Genomic DNA, 18047 nt, shown 5'->3' with positions numbered 1-18047 from the left:
GTTGAGAGAAAGAAAGAAAGAAAGAAAGTCGAGCAAAGACACCCGCGCTTGACATACACAGCCATGTCTGTGATGGTGTGGATCATCATGTATAAAGGGGGTAGTTGTCACTTGCTCTGCGGCTTACGGCCATACCACCCTGAGCACGCCCGATCTTGTCCGATCTCGGAAGCTAAGCAGGGTCGGGCCTGGTTAGTACTTGGATGGGAGACCGCCTGGGAATACCAGGTGCTGTAAGCTTTTTCACTTTTCTGTGCAAACAACAGAGGACGCTGCTGCTTCAGTAAACAGCACTGACTGTGCCACTGCTCAACTGTCAATCACTGTGCAGACAGTTCAGCTCACAGTGCACAAACCACACTTTCATATTATCACATTACACAGTTGACAAGTTGAGAGAAAGAAAGAAAGAAAGAAAGTCGAGCAAAGACACCCGCGCTTGAAATACGCAGCCATGTCTGTGATGGTGTGGATCATCATGTATAAAGGGGGTAGTTGTCACTTGCTCTGCGGCTTACGGCCATACCACCCTGAGCACGCCCGATCTCGGAAGCTAAGCAGGGTCGGGCCTGGTTAGTACTTGGATGGGAGACCGCCTGGGAATACCAGGTGCTGTAAGCTTTTTCACTTTTCTGTGCAAACAACAGAGGACGCTGCTGCTTCAGTAAACAGCACTGACTGTGCCACTGCTCAACTGTCAATCACTGTGCAGACAGTTCAGCTCACAGTGCACAAACCACACTTTCATATTATCACATTACACAGTTGACAAGTTGAGAGAAAGAAAGAAAGAAAGAAAGTCGAGCAAAGACACCCGCGCTTGACATACACAGCCATGTCTGTGATGGTGTGGATCATCATGTATAAAGGGGGTAGTTGTCACTTGCTCTGCGGCTTACGGCCATACCAACCTGAGCACGCCCGATCTCGTCCGATCTCGGAAGCTAAGCAAGGTCGGGCCTGGTTAGTACTTGGGTGGGAGACCGCCTGGGAATACCAGGTGCTGTAAGCTTTTTCACTTTTCTGTGCAAACAACAGAGGACGCTGCTGCTTCAGTAAACAGCACTGACTGTGCCACTGCTCAACTGTCAATCACTGTGCAGACAGTTCAGCTCACAGTGCACAAACCACACTTTCATATTATCACATTACACAGTTGACAAGTTGACAAGTTGAGAGAAAGAAAGAAAGAAAGAAAGTCAAGCAAAGACACCCGCGCTTGACATACACAGCCATGTCTGTGATGGTGTGGATCATCATGTATAAAGGGGGTAGTTGTGACTTGCTCTGCGGCTTACGGCCATACCACCCTGAGCACGCCCGATCTCGTCCGATCTCGGAAGCTAAGCGGGGTCGGGCCTGGTTAGTACTTGGATGGGAGACCGCCTGGGAATACCAGGTGCTGTAAGCTTTTTCACTTTTCTGTGCAAACAACAGAGGACGCTGCTGCTTCAGTAAACAGCACTGACTGTGCCACTGCTCAACTGTCAATCACTGTGCAGACAGTTCAGCTCACAGTGCACAAACCACACTTTCATATTATCACATTACACAGTTGACAAGTTGAGAGAAAGAAAGAAAGAAAGAAAGTCGAGCAAAGACACCCGTGCTTGACATACACAGCCATGTCTGTGATGGTGTGGATCATCATGTATAAAGGGGGTAGTTGTCACTTTCTCTGCGGCTTACGGCCATACCACCCTGAGCACGCCCGATCTCGTCCGATCTCGGAAGCTAAGCAGGGTCGGGCCTGGTTAGTACTTGGATGGGAGACCGCCTGGGAATACCAGGTGCTGTAAGCTTTTTCACTTTTCTGTGCAAACAACAGAGGACGCTGCTGCTTCAGTAAACAGCACTGACTGTGCCACTGCTCAACTGTCAATCACTGTGCAGACAGTTCAGCTCACAGTGCACAAACCACACTTTCATATTATCACATTACACAGTTGACAAGTTGACAAGTTGAGAGAAAGAAAGAAAGAAAGAAAGTCAAGCAAAGACACCCGCGCTTGACATACACAGCCATGTCTGTGATGGTGTGGATCATCATGTATAAAGGGGGTAGTTGTCACTTGCTCTGCGGCTTACGGCCATACCACCCTGAGCACGCCCGATCTCGTCCGATCTCGGAAGCTAAGCAGGGTCGGGTCTGGTTAGTACTTGGATGGGAGACCGCCTGGGAATACCAGGTGCTGTAAGCTTTTTCACTTTTCTGTGCAAACAACAGAGGACGCTGCTGCTTCAGTAAACAGCACTGACTGTGCCACTGCTCAACTGTCAATCACTGTGCAGACAGTTCAGCTCACAGTGCACAAACCACACTTTCATATTATCACATTACACAGTTGACAAGTTGAGAGAAAGAAAGAAAGAAAGAAAGTCGAGCAAAGACACCCGCGCTTGACATACACAGCCATGTCTGTGATGGTGTGGATCATCATGTATAAAGGGGGTAGTTGTCACTTGCTCTGCGGCTTACGGCCATACCACCCTGAGCACGCCCGATCTCGTCCGATCTCGGAAACTAAGCAGGGTCGGGCCTGGTTAGTACTTAGGTGGGAGACCGCCTGGGAATACCAGGTGCTGTAAGCTTTTTCACTTTTCTGTGCAAACAACAGAGGACGCTGCTGCTTCAGTAAACAGCACTGACTGTGCCACTGCTCAACTGTCAATCACTGTGCAGACAGTTCAGCTCACAGTGCACAAACCACACTTTCATATTATCACATTACACAGTTGACAAGTTGAGAGAAAGAAAGAAAGAAAGAAAGTCGAGCAAAGACACCCGTGCTTGACATACACAGCCATGTCTGTGATGGTGTGGATCATCATGTATAAAGGGGGTAGTTGTCACTTTCTCTGCGGCTTACGGCCATACCACCCTGAGCACGCCCGATCTCGTCCGATCTCGGAAGCTAAGCAGGGTCGGGCCTGGTTAGTACTTGGATGGGAGACCGCCTGGGAATACCAGGTGCTGTAAGCTTTTTCACTTTTCTGTGCAAACAACAGAGGACGCTGCTGCTTCAGTAAACAGCACTGACTGTGCCACTGCTCAACTGTCAATCACTGTGCAGACAGTTCAGCTCACAGTGCACAAACCACACTTTCATATTATCACATTACACAGTTGACAAGTTGACAAGTTGAGAGAAAGAAAGAAAGAAAGAAAGTCAAGCAAAGACACCCGCGCTTGACATACACAGCCATGTCTGTGATGGTGTGGATCATCATGTATAAAGGGGGTAGTTGTCACTTTCTCTGCGGCTTACGGCCATACCACCCTGAGCACGCCCGATCTCGTCCGATCTCGGAAGCTAAGCAGGGTCGGGTCTGGTTAGTACTTGGATGGGAGACCGCCTGGGAATACCAGGTGCTGTAAGCTTTTTCACTTTTCTGTGCAAACAACAGAGGACGCTGCTGCTTCAGTAAACAGCACTGACTGTGCCACTGCTCAACTGTCAATCACTGTGCAGACAGTTCAGCTCACAGTGCACAAACCACACTTTCATATTATCACATTACACAGTTGACAAGTTGAGAGAAAGAAAGAAAGAAAGAAAGTCGAGCAAAGACACCCGCGCTTGACATACACAGCCATGTCTGTGATGGTGTGGATCATCATGTATAAAGGGGGTAGTTGTCACTTGCTCTGCGGCTTACGGCCATACCACCCTGAGCACGCCCGATCTCGTCCGATCTCGGAAACTAAGCAGGGTCGGGCCTGGTTAGTACTTGGGTGGGAGACCGCCTGGGAATACCAGGTGCTGTAAGCTTTTTCACTTTTCTGTGCAAACAACAGAGGACGCTGCTGCTTCAGTAAACAGCACTGACTGTGCCACTGCTCAACTGTCAATCACTGTGCAGACAGTTCAGCTCACAGTGCACAAACCACACTTTCATATTATCACATTACACAGTTGACAAGTTGACAAATTGAGAGAAAGAAAGAAAGAAAGAAAGTCAAGCAAAGACACCCGCGCTTGACATACACAGCCATGTCTGTGATGGTGTGGATCATCATGTATAAAGGGGGTAGTTGTCACTTGCTCTGCGGCTTACGGCCATACCACCCTGAGCACGCCCGATCTCGTCCGATCTCGGAAGCTAAGCAGGGTCGGCCCTGGTTAGTACTTGGATGGGAGACCGCCTGGGAATACCAGGTGCTGTAAGCTTTTTCACTTTTCTGTGCAAACAACAGAGGACGCTGCTGCTTCAGTAAACAGCACTGACTGTGCCACTGCTCAACTGTCAATCACTGTGCAGACAGTTCAGCTCACAGTGCACAAACCACACTTTCATATTATCACATTACACAGTTGACAAGTTGAGAGAAAGAAAGAAAGAAAGAAAGTCGAGCAAAGACACCCGCGCTTGACATACACAGCCATGTCTGTGATGGTGTGGATCATCATGTATAAAGGGGGTAGTTGTCACTTTCTCTGCGGCTTACGGCCATACCACCCTGAGCACGCCCGATCTCGTCCGATCTCGGAAGCTAAGCAGGGTCGGGCCTGGTTAGTACTTGGATGGGAGACCGCCTGGGAATACCAGGTGCTGTAAGCTTTTTCACTTTTCTGTGCAAACAACAGAGGACGCTGCTGCTTCAGTAAACAGCACTGACTGTGCCACTGCTCAACTGTCAATCACTGTGCAGACAGTTCAGCTCACAGTGCACAAACCACACTTTCATATTATCACATTACACAGTTGACAAGTTGACAAGTTGAGAGAAAGAAAGAAAAAAAGAAAGTCAAGCAAAGACACCCGCGCTTGACATACACAGCCATGTCTGTGATGGTGTGGATCATCATGTATAAAGGGGGTAGTTGTCACTTGCTCTCCGGCTTACGGCCATACCACCCTGAGCACGCCCGATCTCGTCCGATCTCGGAAGCTAAGCAGGGTCGGGCCTGGTTAGTACTTGGATGGGAGACCGCCTGGGAATACCAGGTGCTGTAAGCTTTTTCACTTTTCTGTGCAAACAACAGAGGACGCTGCTGCTTCAGTAAACAGCACTGACTGTGCCACTGCTCAACTGTCAATCACTGTGCAGACAGTTCAGCTCACAGTGCACAAACCACACTTTCATATTATCACATTACACAGTTGACAAGTTGACAAGTTGAGAGAAAGAAAGAAAGAAAGAAAGTCGAGCAAAGACACCCGCGCTTGACATACACAGCCATGTCTGTGATGGTGTGGATCATCATGTATAAAGGGGGTAGTTGTCACTTGCTCTGCGGCTTACGGCCATACCACCCTGAGCACGCCCGATCTCGGAAGCTAAGCAGGGTCGGGCCTGGTTAGTACTTGGATGGGAGACCGCCTGGGAATACCAGGTGCTGTAAGCTTTTTCACTTTTCTGTGCAAACAACAGAGGACGCTGCTGCTTCAGTAAACAGCACTGACTGTGCCACTGCTCAACTGTCAATCACTGTGCAGACAGTTCAGCTCACAGTGCACAAACCACACTTTCATATTATCACATTACACAGTTGACAAGTTGAGAGAAAGAAAGAAAGAAAGAAAGTCGAGCAAAGACACCCGCGCTTGACATACACAGCCATGTCTGTGATGGTGTGGATCATCATGTATAAAGGGGGTAGTTGTCACTTGCTCTGCGGCTTACGGCCATACCACCCTGAGCACGCCCGATCTCGGAAGCTAAGCAGGGTCGGGCCTGGTTAGTACTTGGATGGGAGACCGCCTGGGAATACCAGGTGCTGTAAGCTTTTTCACTTTTCTGTGCAAACAACAGAGGACGCTGCTGCTTCAGTAAACAGCACTGACTGTGCCACTGCTCAACTGTCAATCACTGTGCAGACAGTTCAGCTCACAGTGCACAAACCACACTTTCATATTATCACATTACACAGTTGACAAGTTGAGAGAAAGAAAGAAAGAAAGAAAGTCGAGCAAAGACACCCGCGCTTGACATACACAGCCATGTCTGTGATGGTGTGGATCATCATGTATAAAGGGGGTAGTTGTCACTTGCTCTGCGGCTTACGGCCATACCACCCTGAGCACGCCCGATCTCGTTCGATCTCGGAAGTTAAGCAGGGTCGGGCCTGGTTAGTACTTGGATGGGAGACCGCCTGGGAATACCAGGTGCTGTAAGCTTTTTCACTTTTCTGTGCAAACAACAGAGGACGCTGCTGCTTCAGTAAACAGCACTGACTGTGCCACTGCTCAACTGTCAATCACTGTGCAGACAGTTCAGCTCACAGTGCACAAACCACACTTTCATATTATCACATTACACAGTTGACAAGTTGACAAGTTGAGAGAAAGAAAGAAAGAAAGAAAGTCAAGCAAAGACACCCGCGCTTGACATACACAGCCATGTCTGTGATGGTGTGGATCATCATGTATAAAGGGGGTAGTTGTGACTTGCTCTGCGGCTTACGGCCATACCACCCTGAGCACGCCCGATCTCGTCCGATCTCGGAAGCTAAGCGGGGTCGGGCCTGGTTAGTACTTGGATGGGAGACCGCCTGGGAATACCAGGTGCTGTAAGCTTTTTCACTTTTCTGTGCAAACAACAGAGGACGCTGCTGCTTCAGTAAACAGCACTGACTGTGCCACTGCTCAACTGTCAATCACTGTGCAGACAGTTCAGCTCACAGTGCACAAACCACACTTTCATATTATCACATTACACAGTTGACAAGTTGAGAGAAAGAAAGAAAGAAAGAAAGTCGAGCAAAGACACCCGTGCTTGACATACACAGCCATGTCTGTGATGGTGTGGATCATCATGTATAAAGGGGGTAGTTGTCACTTTCTCTGCGGCTTACGGCCATACCACCCTGAGCACGCCCGATCTCGTCCGATCTCGGAAGCTAAGCAGGGTCGGGCCTGGTTAGTACTTGGATGGGAGACCGCCTGGGAATACCAGGTGCTGTAAGCTTTTTCACTTTTCTGTGCAAACAACAGAGGACGCTGCTGCTTCAGTAAACAGCACTGACTGTGCCACTGCTCAACTGTCAATCACTGTGCAGACAGTTCAGCTCACAGTGCACAAACCACACTTTCATATTATCACATTACACAGTTGACAAGTTGACAAGTTGAGAGAAAGAAAGAAAGAAAGAAAGTCAAGCAAAGACACCCGCGCTTGACATACACAGCCATGTCTGTGATGGTGTGGATCATCATGTATAAAGGGGGTAGTTGTCACTTTCTCTGCGGCTTACGGCCATACCACCCTGAGCACGCCCGATCTCGTCCGATCTCGGAAGCTAAGCAGGGTCGGGCCTGGTTAGTACTTGGATGGGAGACCGCCTGGGAATACCAGGTGCTGTAAGCTTTTTCACTTTTCTGTGCAAACAACAGAGGACGCTGCTGCTTCAGTAAACAGCACTGACTGTGCCACTGCTCAACTGTCAATCACTGTGCAGACAGTTCAGCTCACAGTGCACAAACCACACTTTCATATTATCACATTACACAGTTGACAAGTTGAGAGAAAGAAAGAAAGAAAGAAAGTCGAGCAAAGACACCCGCGCTTGACATACACAGCCATGTCTGTGATGGTGTGGATCATCATGTATAAAGGGGGTAGTTGTCACTTGCTCTGCGGCTTACGGCCATACCACCCTGAGCACGCCCGATCTCGTCCGATCTCGGAAACTAAGCAGGGTCGGGCCTGGTTAGTACTTGGGTGGGAGACCGCCTGGGAATACCAGGTGCTGTAAGCTTTTTCACTTTTCTGTGCAAACAACAGAGGACGCTGCTGCTTCAGTAAACAGCACTGACTGTGCCACTGCTCAACTGTCAATCACTGTGCAGACAGTTCAGCTCACAGTGCACAAACCACACTTTCATATTATCACATTACACAGTTGACAAGCTGACAAATTGAGAGAAAGAAAGAAAGAAAGAAAGTCAAGCAAAGACACCCGCGCTTGACATACACAGCCATGTCTGTGATGGTGTGGATCATCATGTATAAAGGGGGTAGTTGTCACTTGCTCTGCGGCTTACGGCCATACCACCCTGAGCACGCCCGATCTCGTCCGATCTCGGAAGCTAAGCAGGGTCGGCCCTGGTTAGTACTTGGATGGGAGACCGCCTGGGAATACCAGGTGCTGTAAGCTTTTTCACTTTTCTGTGCAAACAACAGAGGACGCTGCTGCTTCAGTAAACAGCACTGACTGTGCCACTGCTCAACTGTCAATCACTGTGCAGACAGTTCAGCTCACAGTGCACAAACCACACTTTCATATTATCACATTACACAGTTGACAAGTTGAGAGAAAGAAAGAAAGAAAGAAAGTCGAGCAAAGACACCCGCGCTTGACATACACAGCCATGTCTGTGATGGTGTGGATCATCATGTATAAAGGGGGTAGTTGTCACTTTCTCTGCGGCTTACGGCCATACCACCCTGAGCACGCCCGATCTCGTCCGATCTCGGAAGCTAAGCAGGGTCGGGCCTGGTTAGTACTTGGATGGGAGACCGCCTGGGAATACCAGGTGCTGTAAGCTTTTTCACTTTTCTGTGCAAACAACAGAGGACGCTGCTGCTTCAGTAAACAGCACTGACTGTGCCACTGCTCAACTGTCAATCACTGTGCAGACAGTTCAGCTCACAGTGCACAAACCACACTTTCATATTATCACATTACACAGTTGACAAGTTGACAAGTTGAGAGAAAGAAAGAAAAAAAGAAAGTCAAGCAAAGACACCCGCGCTTGACATACACAGCCATGTCTGTGATGGTGTGGATCATCATGTATAAAGGGGGTAGTTGTCACTTGCTCTCCGGCTTACGGCCATACCACCCTGAGCACGCCCGATCTCGTCCGATCTCGGAAGCTAAGCAGGGTCGGGCCTGGTTAGTACTTGGATGGGAGACCGCCTGGGAATACCAGGTGCTGTAAGCTTTTTCACTTTTCTGTGCAAACAACAGAGGACGCTGCTGCTTCAGTAAACAGCACTGACTGTGCCACTGCTCAACTGTCAATCACTGTGCAGACAGTTCAGCTCACAGTGCACAAACCACACTTTCATATTATCACATTACACAGTTGACAAGTTGACAAGTTGAGAGAAAGAAAGAAAGAAAGAAAGTCGAGCAAAGACACCCGCGCTTGACATACACAGCCATGTCTGTGATGGTGTGGATCATCATGTATAAAGGGGGTAGTTGTCACTTGCTCTGCGGCTTACGGCCATACCACCCTGAGCACGCCCGATCTCGGAAGCTAAGCAGGGTCGGGCCTGGTTAGTACTTGAATGGGAGACCGCCTGGGAATACCAGGTGCTGTAAGCTTTTTCACTTTTCTGTGCAAACAACAGAGGACGCTGCTGCTTCAGTAAACAGCACTGACTGTGCCACTGCTCAACTGGCAGTCACTGTGCAGACAGTTCAGCTCACAGTGCACAAACCACACTTTCATATTATAACATTACACAGTTGACAAGTTGAGAGAAAGAAAGAAAGAAAGAAAGTCGAGCAAAGACACCCGCGCTTGACATACACAGCCATGTCTGTGATGGTGTGGATCATCATGTATAAAGGGGGTAGTTGTCACTTGCTCTGCGGCTTACGGCCATACCACCCTGAGCACGCCCGATCTCGTCAGATCTCGGAAGCTAAGCAGGGTCGGGCCTGGTTAGTACTTGGATGGGAGACCGCCTGGGAATACCAGGTGCTGTAAGCTTTTTCACTTTTCTGTGCAAACAACAGAGGACGCTGCTGCTTCAGTAAACAGCACTGACTGTGCCACTGCTCAACTGTCAATCACTGTGCAGACAGTTCAGCTCACAGTGCACAAACCACACTTTCATATTATCACATTACACAGTTGACAAGTTGAGAGAAAGAAAGAAAGAAAGAAAGAAAGTCGAGCAAAGACACCCGCGCTTGACATACACAGCCATGTCTGTGATGGTGTGGATCATCATGTATAAAGGGGGTAGTTGTCACTTGCTCTGCGGCTTACGGCCATACCACCCTGAGCACGCCCGATCTCGGAAGCTAAGCAGGGTCGGGCCTGGTTAGTACTTGGATGGGAGACCGCCTGGGAATACCAGGTGCTGTAAGCTTTTTCACTTTTCTGTGCAAACAACAGAGGACGCTGCTGCTTCAGTAAACAGCACTGACTGTGCCACTGCTCAACTGTCAATCACTGTGCAGACAGTTCAGCTCACAGTGCACAAACCACACTTTCATATTATCACATTACACAGTTGACAAGTTGAGAGAAAGAAAGAAAGAAAGAAAGTCGAGCAAAGACACCCGCGCTTGACATACACAGCCATGTCTGTGATGGTGTGGATCATCATGTATAAAGGGGGTAGTTGTCACTTGCTCTGCGGCTTACGGCCATACCACCCTGAGCACGCCCGATCTCGTTCGATCTCGGAAGTTAAGCAGGGTCGGGCCTGGTTAGTACTTGGATGGGAGACCGCCTGGGAATACCAGGTGCTGTAAGCTTTTTCACTTTTCTGTGCAAACAACAGAGGACGCTGCTGCTTCAGTAAACAGCACTGACTGTGCCACTGCTCAACTGTCAATCACTGTGCAGACAGTTCAGCTCACAGTGCACAAACCACACTTTCATATTATCACATTACACAGTTGACAAGTTGACAAGTTGAGAGAAAGAAAGAAAGAAAGAAAGTCAAGCAAAGACACCCGCGCTTGACATACACAGCCATGTCTGTGATGGTGTGGATCATCATGTATAAAGGGGGTAGTTGTGACTTGCTCTGCGGCTTACGGCCATACCACCCTGAGCACGCCCGATCTCGTCCGATCTCGGAAGCTAAGCGGGGTCGGGCCTGGTTAGTACTTGGATGGGAGACCGCCTGGGAATACCAGGTGCTGTAAGCTTTTTCACTTTTCTGTGCAAACAACAGAGGACGCTGCTGCTTCAGTAAACAGCACTGACTGTGCCACTGCTCAACTGTCAATCACTGTGCAGACAGTTCAGCTCACAGTGCACAAACCACACTTTCATATTATCACATTACACAGTTGACAAGTTGAGAGAAAGAAAGAAAGAAAGAAAGTCGAGCAAAGACACCCGCGCTTGACATACACAGCCATGTCTGTGATGGTGTGGATCATCATGTATAAAGGGGGTAGTTGTCACTTTCTCTGCGGCTTACGGCCATACCACCCTGAGCACGCCCGATCTCGTCCGATCTCGGAAGCTAAGCAGGGTCGGGCCTGGTTAGTACTTGGATGGGAGACCGCCTGGGAATACCAGGTGCTGTAAGCTTTTTCACTTTTCTGTGCAAACAACAGAGGACGCTGCTGCTTCAGTAAACAGCACTGACTGTGCCACTGCTCAACTGTCAATCACTGTGCAGACAGTTCAGCTCACAGTGCACAAACCACACTTTCATATTATCACATTACACAGTTGACAAGTTGAGAGAAAGAAAGAAAGAAAGAAAGTCGAGCAAAGACACCCGCGCTTGACATACACAGCCATGTCTGTGATGGTGTGGATCATCATGTATAAAGGGGGTAGTTGTCACTTGCTCTGCGGCTTACGGCCATACCACCCTGAGCACGCCCGATCTCGTCCGATCTCGGAAGCTAAGCAGGGTCGGGCCTGGTTAGTACTTGGATGGGAGACCGCCTGGGAATACCAGGTGCTGTAAGCTTTTTCACTTTTCTGTGCAAACAACAGAGGACGCTGCTGCTTCAGTAAACAGCACTGACTGTGCCACTGCTCAACTGTCAATCACTGTGCAGACAGTTCAGCTCACAGTGCACAAACCACACTTTCATATTATCACATTACACAGTTGACAAGTTGAGAGAAAGAAAGAAAGAAAGAAAGTCGAGCAAAGACACCCGCGCTTGACATACACAGCCATGTCTGTGATGGTGTGGATCATCATGTATAAAGGGGGTAGTTGTGACTTGCTCTGCGGCTTACGGCCATACCACCCTGAGCACGCCCGATCTCGTCCGATCTCGGAAGCTAAGCAGGGTCGAGCCTGGTTAGTACTTGGATGGGAGACCGCCTGGGAATACCAGGTGCTGTAAGCTTTTTCACTTTTCTGTGCAAACAACAGAGGACGCTGCTGCTTCAGTAAACAGCACTGACTGTGCCACTGCTCAACTGTCAATCACTGTGCAGACAGTTCAGCTCACAGTGCACAAACCACACTTTCATATTATCACATTACACAGTTGACAAGTTGAGAGAAAGAAAGAAAGAAAGAAAGTCGAGCAAAGACACCCGCGCTTGACATACACAGCCATGTCTGTGATGGTGTGGATCATCATGTATAAAGGGGGTAGTTGTCACTTGCTCTGCGGCTTACGGCCATACCACCCTGAGCACGCCCGATCTCGGAAGCTAAGCAGGGTCGGGCCTGGTTAGTACTTGGATGGGAGACCGCCTGGGAATACCAGGTGCTGTAAGCTTTTTCACTTTTCTGTGCAAACAACAGAGGACGCTGCTGCTTCAGTAAACAGCACTGACTGTGCCACTGCTCAACTGTCAATCACTGTGCAGACAGTTCAGCTCACAGTGCACAAACCACACTTTCATATTTTCACATTACACAATTGACAAGTTGACAAGTTGAGAGAAAGAAAGAAAGAAAGAAAGTCGAGCAAAGACACCCGCGCTTGACATACACAGCCATGTCTGTGATGGTGTGGATCATCATGTATAAAGGGGGTAGTTGTCACTTGCTCTGCGGCTTACGGCCATACCACCCTGAGCACGCCCGATCTCGTCCGATCTCGGAAGCTAAGCAGGGTCGGGCCTGGTTAGTACTTGAATGGGAGACCGCCTGGGAATACCAGGTGCTGTAAGCTTTTTCACTTTTCTGTGCAAACAACAGAGGACGCTGCTGCTTCAGTAAACAGCACTGACTGTGCCACTGCTCAACTGGCAGTCACTGTGCAGACAGTTCAGCTCACAGTGCACAAACCACACTTTCATATTATAACATTACACAGTTGACAAGTTGAGAGAAAGAAAGAAAGAAAGAAAGTCAAGCAAAGACACCCGCGCTTGACATACACAGCCATGTCTGTGATGGTGTGGATCATCATGTATAAAGGGGGTAGTTGTCACTTGCTCTGCGGCTTACGGCCATACCATCCTGAGCACGCCCGATCTCGTCCGATCTCGGAAGCTAAGCAGGGTCGGGCCTGGTTAGTACTTGGATGGGAGACCGCCTGGGAATACCAGGTGCTGTAAGCTTTTTCACTTTTCTGTGCAAACAACAGAGGACGCTGCTGCTTCAGTAAACAGCACTGACTGTGCCACTGCTCAACTGTCAATCACTGTGCAGACAGTTCAGCTCACAGTGCACAAACCACACTTTCATATTATCACATTACACAGTTGACAAGTTGACAAGTTGAGAGAAAGAAAGAAAGAAAGAAAGTCGAGCAAAGACACCCGCGCTTGACATACACAGCCATGTCTGTGATGGTGTGGATCATCATGTATAAAGGGGGTAGTTGTCACTTGCTCTGCGGCTTACGGCCATACCACCCTGAGCACGCCCGATCTCGGAAGCTAAGCAGGGTCGGGCCTGGTTAGTACTTGAATGGGAGACCGCCTGTGAATACCAGGTGCTGTAAGCTTTTTCACTTTTCTGTGCAAACAACAGAGGACGCTGCTGCTTCAGTAAACAGCACTGACTGTGCCACTGCTCAACTGGCAGTCACTGTGCAGACAGTTCAGCTCACAGTGCACAAACCACACTTTCATATTATAACATTACACAGTTGACAAGTTGAGAGAAAGAAAGAAAGAAAGAAAGTCGAGCAAAGACACCCGCGCTTGACATACACAGCCATGTCTGTGATGGTGTGGATCATCATGTATAAAGGGGGTAGTTGTCACTTGCTCTGCGGCTTACGGCCATACCACCCTGAGCACGCCCGATCTCGTCAGATCTCGGAAGCTAAGCAGGGTCGGGCCTGGTTAGTACTTGGATGGGAGACCGCCTGGGAATACCAGGTGCTGTAAGCTTTTTCACTTTTCTGTGCAAACAACAGAGGACGCTGCTGCTTCAGTAAACAGCACTGACTGTGCCACTGCTCAACTGTCAATCACTGTGCAGACAGTTCAGCTCACAGTGCACAAACCACACTTTCATATTATCACATTACACAGTTGACAAGTTGAGAGAAAGAAAGAAAGAAAGAAAGTCGAGCAAAGACACCCGCGCTTGACATACACAGCCATGTCTGTGATGGTGTGGATCATCATGTATAAAGGGGGTAGTTGTCACTTGCTCTGCGGCTTACGGCCATACCACCCTGAGCACGCCCGATCTCGTTCGATCTCGGAAGTTAAGCAGGGTCGGGCCTGGTTAGTACTTGGATGGGAGACCGCCTGGGAATACCAGGTGCTGTAAGCTTTTTCACTTTTCTGTGCAAACAACAGAGGACGCTGCTGCTTCAGTAAACAGCACTGACTGTGCCACTGCTCAACTGTCAATCACTGTGCAGACAGTTCAGCTCACAGTGCACAAACCACACTTTCATATTATCACATTACACAGTTGACAAGTTGAGAGAAAGAAAGAAAGAAAGAAAGTCGAGCAAAGACACCCGCGCTTGACATACACAGCCATGTCTGTGATGGTGTGGATCATCATGTATAAAGGGGGTAGTTGTCACTTGCTCTGCGGCTTACGGCCATACCACCCTGAGCACGCCCGATCTAGGAAGCTAAGCAGGGTCGGGCCTGGTTAGTACTTGGATGGGAGACCGCCTGGGAATACCAGGTGCTGTAAGCTTTTTCACTTTTCTGTGCAAACAACAGAGGACGCTGCTGCTTCAGTAAACAGCACTGACTGTGCCACTGCTCAACTGTCAATCACTGTGCAGACAGTTCAGCTCACAGTGCACAAACCACACTTTCATATTATCACATTACACAGTTGACAAGTTGAGAGAAAGAAAGAAAGAAAGAAAGTCGAGCAAAGACACCCGCGCTTGACATACACAGCCATGTCTGTGATGGTGTGGATCATCATGTATAAAGGGGGTAGTTGTCACTTGCTCTGCGGCTTACGGCCATACCACCCTGAGCACGCCCGATCTCGTCCGATCTCGGAAGCTAAGCAGGGTCGGGCCTGGTTAGTACTTGGATGGGAGACCGCCTGGGAATACCAGGTGCTGTAAGCTTTTTCACTTTTCTGTGCAAACAACAGAGGACGCTGCTGCTTCAGTAAACAGCACTGACTGTGCCACTGCTCAACTGTCAATCACTGTGCAGACAGTTCAGCTCACAGTGCACAAACCACACTTTCATATTATCACATTACACAGTTGACAAGTTGACAAGTTGAGAGAAAGAAAGAAAAAAAGAAAGTCAAGCAAAGACACCCGCGCTTGACGTACACAGCCATGTCTGTGATGGTGTGGATCATCATGTATAAAGGGGGTAGTTGTCACTTGCTCTCCGGCTTACAGCCATACCACCCTGAGCACGCCCGATCTCGTCCGATCTAGGAAGCTAAGCAGGGTCGGGCCTGGTTAGTACTTGGATGGGAGACCGCCTGGGAATACCAGGTGCTGTAAGCTTTTTCACTTTTCTGTGCAAACAACAGAGGACGCTGCTGCTTCAGTAAACAGCACTGACTGTGCCACTGCTCAACTGTCAATCACTGTGCAGACAGTTCAGCTCACAGTGCACAAACCACACTTTCATATTATCACATTACACAGTTGACAAGTTGAGAGAAAGAAAGAAAGAAAGAAAGTCGAGCAAAGACACCCGCGCTTGACATACACAGCCATGTCTGTGATGGTGTGGATCATCATGTATAAAGGGGGTAGTTGTCACTTGCTCTGCGGCTTACGGCCATACCACCCTGAGCACGCCTGATCTCGGAAGCTAAGCAGGGTCGGGCCTGGTTAGTACTTGGATGGGAGACCGCCTGGGAATACCAGGTGCTGTAAGCTTTTTCACTTTTCTGTGCAAACAACAGAGGACGCTGCTGCTTCAGTAAACAGCACTGACTGTGCCACTGCTCAACTGTCAATCACTGTGCAGACAGTTCAGCTCACAGTGCACAAACCACACTTTCATATTATCACATTACACAGTTGACAAGTTGAGAGAAAGAAAGAAAGAAAGAAAGTCGAGCAAAGACACCCGCGCTTGACATACACAGCCATGTCTGTGATGGTGTGGATCATCATGTATAAAGGGGGTAGTTGTCACTTGCTCTGCGGCTTACGGCCATACCACCCTGAGCACGCCCGATCTCGTCCGATCTCGGAAGCTAAGCAAGGTCGGGCCTGGTTAGTACTTGGGTGGGAGACCGCCTGGGAATACCAGGTGCTGTAAGCTTTTTCACTTTTCTGTGCAAACAACAGAGGACGCTGCTGCTTCAGTAAACAGCACTGACTGTGCCACTGCTCAACTGTCAATCACTGTGCAGACAGTTCAGCTCACAGTGCACAAACCACACTTTCATATTATCACATTACACAGTTGACAAGTTGAGAGAAAGAAAGAAAGAAATAAAGTCGAGCAAAGACACCCGCGCTTGACATACACAGCCATGTCTGTGATGGTGTGGATCATCATGTATAAAGGGGGTAGTTGTCACTTGCTCTGCGGCTTACGGCCATACCACCCTGAGCACGCCCGATCTCGTCCGATCTCGGAAGCTAAGCAGGGTCGGGCCTGGTTAGTACTTGGATGGGAGACCGCCTGGGAATACCAGGTGCTGTAAGCTTTTTCACTTTTCTGTGCAAACAACAGAGGACGCTGCTGCTTCAGTAAACAGCACTGACTGTGCCACTGCTCAACTGTCAATCACTGTGCAGACAGTTCAGCTCACAGTGCACAAACCACACTTTCATATTTTCACATTACACAGTTGACAAGTTGAGAGAAAGAAAGAAAGAAAGAAAGTCGAGCAAAGACACCCGCGCTTGACATACACAGCCATGTCTGTGATGGTGTGGATCATCATGTATAAAGGGGGTAGTTGTCACTTGCTCTGCGGCTTACGGCCATACCACCCTGAGCACGCCCGATCTCGTCCGATCTCGGAAGCTAAGCAGGGTCGGGCCTGGTTAGTACTTGGATGGGAGACCGCCTGGGAATACCAGGTGCTGTAAGCTTTTTCACTTTTCTGTGCAAACAACAGAGGACGCTGCTGCTTCAGTAAACAGCACTGACTGTGCCACTGCTCAACTGTCAATCACTGTGCAGACAGTTCAGCTCACAGTGCACAAACCACACTTTCATATTTTCACATTACACAGTTGACAAGTTGACAAGTTGAGAGAAAGAAAGAAAGTAAGAAAGTCAAGCAAAGACACCCGCGCTTGACATACACAGCCATGTCTGTGATGGTGTGGATCATCATGTATAAAGGGGGTAGTTGTCACTTGCTCTGCGGCTTACGGCCATACCACCCTGAGCACGCCCGATCTCGTCCGATCTCGGAAGCTAAGCAGGGTCGGGCCTGGTTAGTACTTGGATGGGAGACCGCCTGGGAATACCAGGGGCTGTAAGCTTTTTCACTTTTCTGTGCAAACAACAGAGGACGCTGCTGCTTCAGTAAACAGCACTGACTGTGCCACTGCTCAACTGTCAATCACTGTGCAGACAGTTCAGCTCACAGTGCACAAACCACACTTTCATATTATCACATTACACAGTTGACAAGTTGAGAGAAAGAAAGAAAGAAAGAAAGTCGAGCAAAGACACCCGCGCTTGACATACACAGCCATGTCTGTGATGGTGTGGATCATCATGTATAAAGGGGGTAGTTGTCACTTGCTCTGCGGCTTACGGCCATACCACCCTGAGCACGCCCGATCTTGTCCGATCTCGGAAGCTAAGCAGGGTCGGGCCTGGTTAGTACTTGGATGGGAGACCGCCTGGGAATACCAGGTGCTGTAAGCTTTTTCACTTTTCTGTGCAAACAACAGAGGACGCTGCTGCTTCAGTAAACAGCACTGACTGTGCCACTGCTCAACTGTCAATCACTGTGCAGACAGTTCAGCTCACAGTGCACAAACCACACTTTCATATTATCACATTACACAGTTGACAAGTTGAGAGAAAGAAAGAAA

At 48.9% G+C, this 18047-nt stretch overlaps 37 non-coding genes and 9 pseudogenes across 37 annotated transcripts; all 46 read left to right on the top strand.

Annotated features, from left to right (window-relative positions):
* The first annotated feature begins 121 nt into the window (after positions 1-121).
* Positions 122-240, top strand: LOC139615905 (5S ribosomal RNA). Its single transcript, XR_011687769.1, has one exon. It is a non-coding gene; the product is annotated as a 5S ribosomal RNA (ribosomal RNA).
* A 272-nt stretch (positions 241-512) lies between these two features.
* LOC139616195 (5S ribosomal RNA) lies at positions 513-621 on the top strand (annotated as a pseudogene).
* A 272-nt stretch (positions 622-893) lies between these two features.
* On the top strand, positions 894-1012 carry LOC139616053 (5S ribosomal RNA). Its single transcript, XR_011687914.1, has one exon. It is a non-coding gene; the product is annotated as a 5S ribosomal RNA (ribosomal RNA).
* A 280-nt stretch (positions 1013-1292) lies between these two features.
* LOC139615744 (5S ribosomal RNA) lies at positions 1293-1411 on the top strand. The gene has a single exon (XR_011687617.1). It is a non-coding gene; the product is annotated as a 5S ribosomal RNA (ribosomal RNA).
* Positions 1412-1683: 272 nt separating this feature from the next.
* Positions 1684-1802, top strand: LOC139615524 (5S ribosomal RNA). The gene has a single exon (XR_011687408.1). It is a non-coding gene; the product is annotated as a 5S ribosomal RNA (ribosomal RNA).
* Positions 1803-2082: 280 nt separating this feature from the next.
* Positions 2083-2201, top strand: LOC139615848 (5S ribosomal RNA). Its single transcript, XR_011687715.1, has one exon. It is a non-coding gene; the product is annotated as a 5S ribosomal RNA (ribosomal RNA).
* A 272-nt stretch (positions 2202-2473) lies between these two features.
* On the top strand, positions 2474-2592 carry LOC139616021 (5S ribosomal RNA). The gene has a single exon (XR_011687884.1). It is a non-coding gene; the product is annotated as a 5S ribosomal RNA (ribosomal RNA).
* Positions 2593-2864: 272 nt separating this feature from the next.
* LOC139615523 (5S ribosomal RNA) lies at positions 2865-2983 on the top strand. The gene has a single exon (XR_011687407.1). It is a non-coding gene; the product is annotated as a 5S ribosomal RNA (ribosomal RNA).
* A 280-nt stretch (positions 2984-3263) lies between these two features.
* LOC139615847 (5S ribosomal RNA) lies at positions 3264-3382 on the top strand. Its single transcript, XR_011687714.1, has one exon. It is a non-coding gene; the product is annotated as a 5S ribosomal RNA (ribosomal RNA).
* Positions 3383-3654: 272 nt separating this feature from the next.
* Positions 3655-3773, top strand: LOC139615994 (5S ribosomal RNA). Its single transcript, XR_011687858.1, has one exon. It is a non-coding gene; the product is annotated as a 5S ribosomal RNA (ribosomal RNA).
* A 280-nt stretch (positions 3774-4053) lies between these two features.
* Positions 4054-4172, top strand: LOC139615941 (5S ribosomal RNA). The gene has a single exon (XR_011687806.1). It is a non-coding gene; the product is annotated as a 5S ribosomal RNA (ribosomal RNA).
* A 272-nt stretch (positions 4173-4444) lies between these two features.
* LOC139615522 (5S ribosomal RNA) lies at positions 4445-4563 on the top strand. Its single transcript, XR_011687406.1, has one exon. It is a non-coding gene; the product is annotated as a 5S ribosomal RNA (ribosomal RNA).
* Positions 4564-4843: 280 nt separating this feature from the next.
* On the top strand, positions 4844-4962 carry LOC139615521 (5S ribosomal RNA). The gene has a single exon (XR_011687405.1). It is a non-coding gene; the product is annotated as a 5S ribosomal RNA (ribosomal RNA).
* A 280-nt stretch (positions 4963-5242) lies between these two features.
* LOC139616194 (5S ribosomal RNA) lies at positions 5243-5351 on the top strand (annotated as a pseudogene).
* A 272-nt stretch (positions 5352-5623) lies between these two features.
* On the top strand, positions 5624-5732 carry LOC139616193 (5S ribosomal RNA; annotated as a pseudogene).
* Positions 5733-6004: 272 nt separating this feature from the next.
* Positions 6005-6123, top strand: LOC139616337 (5S ribosomal RNA). Its single transcript, XR_011688008.1, has one exon. It is a non-coding gene; the product is annotated as a 5S ribosomal RNA (ribosomal RNA).
* Positions 6124-6403: 280 nt separating this feature from the next.
* Positions 6404-6522, top strand: LOC139615742 (5S ribosomal RNA). The gene has a single exon (XR_011687615.1). It is a non-coding gene; the product is annotated as a 5S ribosomal RNA (ribosomal RNA).
* A 272-nt stretch (positions 6523-6794) lies between these two features.
* On the top strand, positions 6795-6913 carry LOC139615519 (5S ribosomal RNA). The gene has a single exon (XR_011687403.1). It is a non-coding gene; the product is annotated as a 5S ribosomal RNA (ribosomal RNA).
* A 280-nt stretch (positions 6914-7193) lies between these two features.
* Positions 7194-7312, top strand: LOC139615518 (5S ribosomal RNA). The gene has a single exon (XR_011687402.1). It is a non-coding gene; the product is annotated as a 5S ribosomal RNA (ribosomal RNA).
* Positions 7313-7584: 272 nt separating this feature from the next.
* Positions 7585-7703, top strand: LOC139615993 (5S ribosomal RNA). The gene has a single exon (XR_011687857.1). It is a non-coding gene; the product is annotated as a 5S ribosomal RNA (ribosomal RNA).
* Positions 7704-7983: 280 nt separating this feature from the next.
* On the top strand, positions 7984-8102 carry LOC139615940 (5S ribosomal RNA). The gene has a single exon (XR_011687805.1). It is a non-coding gene; the product is annotated as a 5S ribosomal RNA (ribosomal RNA).
* Positions 8103-8374: 272 nt separating this feature from the next.
* Positions 8375-8493, top strand: LOC139615517 (5S ribosomal RNA). Its single transcript, XR_011687401.1, has one exon. It is a non-coding gene; the product is annotated as a 5S ribosomal RNA (ribosomal RNA).
* A 280-nt stretch (positions 8494-8773) lies between these two features.
* LOC139615516 (5S ribosomal RNA) lies at positions 8774-8892 on the top strand. Its single transcript, XR_011687400.1, has one exon. It is a non-coding gene; the product is annotated as a 5S ribosomal RNA (ribosomal RNA).
* A 280-nt stretch (positions 8893-9172) lies between these two features.
* Positions 9173-9281, top strand: LOC139616242 (5S ribosomal RNA; annotated as a pseudogene).
* A 272-nt stretch (positions 9282-9553) lies between these two features.
* Positions 9554-9672, top strand: LOC139615671 (5S ribosomal RNA). Its single transcript, XR_011687548.1, has one exon. It is a non-coding gene; the product is annotated as a 5S ribosomal RNA (ribosomal RNA).
* Positions 9673-9948: 276 nt separating this feature from the next.
* On the top strand, positions 9949-10057 carry LOC139616192 (5S ribosomal RNA; annotated as a pseudogene).
* A 272-nt stretch (positions 10058-10329) lies between these two features.
* LOC139616326 (5S ribosomal RNA) lies at positions 10330-10448 on the top strand. Its single transcript, XR_011687997.1, has one exon. It is a non-coding gene; the product is annotated as a 5S ribosomal RNA (ribosomal RNA).
* A 280-nt stretch (positions 10449-10728) lies between these two features.
* LOC139615741 (5S ribosomal RNA) lies at positions 10729-10847 on the top strand. Its single transcript, XR_011687614.1, has one exon. It is a non-coding gene; the product is annotated as a 5S ribosomal RNA (ribosomal RNA).
* Positions 10848-11119: 272 nt separating this feature from the next.
* Positions 11120-11238, top strand: LOC139615515 (5S ribosomal RNA). Its single transcript, XR_011687399.1, has one exon. It is a non-coding gene; the product is annotated as a 5S ribosomal RNA (ribosomal RNA).
* Positions 11239-11510: 272 nt separating this feature from the next.
* LOC139615514 (5S ribosomal RNA) lies at positions 11511-11629 on the top strand. The gene has a single exon (XR_011687398.1). It is a non-coding gene; the product is annotated as a 5S ribosomal RNA (ribosomal RNA).
* Positions 11630-11901: 272 nt separating this feature from the next.
* LOC139615957 (5S ribosomal RNA) lies at positions 11902-12020 on the top strand. Its single transcript, XR_011687821.1, has one exon. It is a non-coding gene; the product is annotated as a 5S ribosomal RNA (ribosomal RNA).
* A 272-nt stretch (positions 12021-12292) lies between these two features.
* Positions 12293-12401, top strand: LOC139616191 (5S ribosomal RNA; annotated as a pseudogene).
* Positions 12402-12681: 280 nt separating this feature from the next.
* Positions 12682-12800, top strand: LOC139615762 (5S ribosomal RNA). The gene has a single exon (XR_011687634.1). It is a non-coding gene; the product is annotated as a 5S ribosomal RNA (ribosomal RNA).
* Positions 12801-13072: 272 nt separating this feature from the next.
* Positions 13073-13191, top strand: LOC139615791 (5S ribosomal RNA). The gene has a single exon (XR_011687662.1). It is a non-coding gene; the product is annotated as a 5S ribosomal RNA (ribosomal RNA).
* Positions 13192-13471: 280 nt separating this feature from the next.
* On the top strand, positions 13472-13580 carry LOC139616275 (5S ribosomal RNA; annotated as a pseudogene).
* A 272-nt stretch (positions 13581-13852) lies between these two features.
* Positions 13853-13971, top strand: LOC139615670 (5S ribosomal RNA). Its single transcript, XR_011687547.1, has one exon. It is a non-coding gene; the product is annotated as a 5S ribosomal RNA (ribosomal RNA).
* A 272-nt stretch (positions 13972-14243) lies between these two features.
* LOC139616314 (5S ribosomal RNA) lies at positions 14244-14362 on the top strand. The gene has a single exon (XR_011687986.1). It is a non-coding gene; the product is annotated as a 5S ribosomal RNA (ribosomal RNA).
* A 272-nt stretch (positions 14363-14634) lies between these two features.
* LOC139616300 (5S ribosomal RNA) lies at positions 14635-14743 on the top strand (annotated as a pseudogene).
* A 272-nt stretch (positions 14744-15015) lies between these two features.
* Positions 15016-15134, top strand: LOC139615513 (5S ribosomal RNA). Its single transcript, XR_011687397.1, has one exon. It is a non-coding gene; the product is annotated as a 5S ribosomal RNA (ribosomal RNA).
* Positions 15135-15414: 280 nt separating this feature from the next.
* On the top strand, positions 15415-15533 carry LOC139616031 (5S ribosomal RNA). Its single transcript, XR_011687893.1, has one exon. It is a non-coding gene; the product is annotated as a 5S ribosomal RNA (ribosomal RNA).
* A 272-nt stretch (positions 15534-15805) lies between these two features.
* On the top strand, positions 15806-15914 carry LOC139616262 (5S ribosomal RNA; annotated as a pseudogene).
* A 272-nt stretch (positions 15915-16186) lies between these two features.
* On the top strand, positions 16187-16305 carry LOC139615937 (5S ribosomal RNA). The gene has a single exon (XR_011687802.1). It is a non-coding gene; the product is annotated as a 5S ribosomal RNA (ribosomal RNA).
* Positions 16306-16577: 272 nt separating this feature from the next.
* On the top strand, positions 16578-16696 carry LOC139615512 (5S ribosomal RNA). The gene has a single exon (XR_011687396.1). It is a non-coding gene; the product is annotated as a 5S ribosomal RNA (ribosomal RNA).
* Positions 16697-16968: 272 nt separating this feature from the next.
* LOC139615511 (5S ribosomal RNA) lies at positions 16969-17087 on the top strand. Its single transcript, XR_011687395.1, has one exon. It is a non-coding gene; the product is annotated as a 5S ribosomal RNA (ribosomal RNA).
* A 280-nt stretch (positions 17088-17367) lies between these two features.
* Positions 17368-17486, top strand: LOC139615840 (5S ribosomal RNA). Its single transcript, XR_011687707.1, has one exon. It is a non-coding gene; the product is annotated as a 5S ribosomal RNA (ribosomal RNA).
* A 272-nt stretch (positions 17487-17758) lies between these two features.
* Positions 17759-17877, top strand: LOC139615904 (5S ribosomal RNA). The gene has a single exon (XR_011687768.1). It is a non-coding gene; the product is annotated as a 5S ribosomal RNA (ribosomal RNA).
* Positions 17878-18047: the final 170 nt, after the last annotated feature.

This window comes from Trachinotus anak, unplaced genomic scaffold (genome assembly GCF_046630095.1).
Source record: "Trachinotus anak isolate AG129_WGS33_773 ecotype Australia unplaced genomic scaffold, CSIRO_AGI_Tana_v1 ptg000056l, whole genome shotgun sequence".
Classification (NCBI taxonomy): Eukaryota; Metazoa; Chordata; class Actinopteri; order Carangiformes; family Carangidae; genus Trachinotus; species Trachinotus anak.
Note: the sequence above shows the minus strand (reverse complement) of the source record. Positions and strands in the feature narration are given on the sequence as shown.